The sequence below is a fragment of the Bison bison genome, unplaced genomic scaffold (genome assembly GCF_000754665.1).
Source record: "Bison bison bison isolate TAMUID 2011002044 unplaced genomic scaffold, Bison_UMD1.0 scf7180017864191, whole genome shotgun sequence".
Classification (NCBI taxonomy): Eukaryota; Metazoa; Chordata; class Mammalia; order Artiodactyla; family Bovidae; genus Bison; species Bison bison.
In genome coordinates, this window is record NW_011494763.1 from 540258 (window position 1) to 542200 (window position 1943).

Genomic DNA, 1943 nt, shown 5'->3' on the forward strand with positions numbered 1-1943 from the left:
AGAGTGGGGTGAGCAGGGGGAGGGGTGGGAGGTGGCACCAGCTCCAGCACAGCTGACGGAGCTGGAACTGGTCCCTGACCAGGTGTCCTGGGGCCCAACCCCTTATATGAGCCCTCTCCCTGGCCAGGTGAGCCCAGGTCAGCCCAGCCTGGGGGGCACTTTCCCTGGCAGCACAGCCTGGCAGAGACCTGGCAGGAGGTCACTGGCCAGCTCCTGCTCCACGTCAGACCCCCAGCCTGCAGTCTCCACCCCATGACGCTGCCTGCCACTCCAGACCCCCCAGGAAGGGGACTTCTTTGACAAGCTCTGCTAGGAAACGGGCCTGAAGGACTGAAGTAGCAAAGAGCATGCATCCCAGGCTTGGAGGGACAGGCCCAGGGGAGACAGCGCTCCGTGGACTCGGCCCTTGGGAGGTAGGGCCACCAAGAGGAGACACCCTGAGGACAGTCTGTGAGAAAGACCAAGCCACAGAGACACTGCGATATGAAGGGGTAGTTCTCCCAGATTGTTCTAGTTAATAAAGCAGAGTCGAAATGTTCAGTATGTTCAGTTACTCAGGAAAGCAAAACCTGGGTTCTAAGCTCTGTGCGAGTGAAGAGAGTTCTTAGGACTTCCCTGGTGGTCCAGTGGCCGAGATTCCGCACTCCAATGCAGGGGGCCCAGGTTTGATCCACAGTCAGGGAATTAAATCCCACATGCTGCAACTAAGACCCAGTGCAGCCAAATAAATAAATAAATGTTTAAATAGAGAGAGAGAGGGTTCTTGCTGAGCCGCAGTCACAAGAACCACTCCTCTGATGGGAGAGAGGACAGAGATGAGCAGCCAGAGGGCCCTCTACCCATTTGTTGCACAAAATGTTCAAAGGATGCTTTATGTTGGAAAAGAACCTGACAGTTTTTACATTGCTACACCATAAAACAGAAATATTTTGACTTTTACTTAACAAATTTCATGAAATGTTTCATTATTATATCATATTTTCAACCATTAAGGAAAACTGTCGTCTTTAGGTTGGTGGTGTGGCTTTTAGTTAGACAAAAATTTCTCAGATGATGCCAGAAGCTCAATTGATTTGTCTTCAAAATTAAGAACATCTGCTCTTTGTAAGACACCGTTAGGAGAATGAAAAGACAAGTCACAGTCCGGGAGAAAGTATTAGCAAGCCATAGCTGATACAAGCCCAGCACCATAATATGTTCACAACTCGTCATAAGAAGACAAACCACCCAAATGAAGAAATGGATGAAAGATGTGAGCAGATACTTCACTACAGAAGATATATGATGGCAATAAGCACCCAAAAATGCCATCAGCGTCATTAGTAGTTAGAGAAATGCACATTAAAACCACATGAGTTACTACATGAGTTGGGCTGAAAAGTTCATTCAGGTTTTCCCATAATATTGCATGGAGATAACCAAATGAACTTTTTGGTCAACCCAATACTACATTACATTAGAACATAAATGAGAAAGATTGACCATAACAAGTGTTGGTGAGGATGTGGGGAGACCAGAAGATTCATACGCTACTGTGCAAGCACAAAATGGTATAACCACTTTGGAAAACAGTTCGGCAGTTTCTTAAAAAATGAAACATACTCCTAGCATAGGATCTAGCTGTTCCACTCCTAAGTACTTAGCTGAGAGAATTGAAAGCATTTATCCATGTGCTTGTGCACAAAAGTCACAGTAATGTTTTCGGTAAAGCCCAAAATTGAAACAACTCAAACGTTTATCCACAGGTGAGGGAATAAACAAATTGTGGTGTATGCATGAAATGGAACATTTCTCCTCAATAACAATGAATGATCAATACACACTACAATAGGCTTGCATCTCAAATAATTACCTTGAGTAAAAGAAACCAGACCAGAAGAGAGAGAGTGTATGCACAGAGAGAGAAAGAGTACAGATGGCTTGATTCCGTTTATATGAAATTC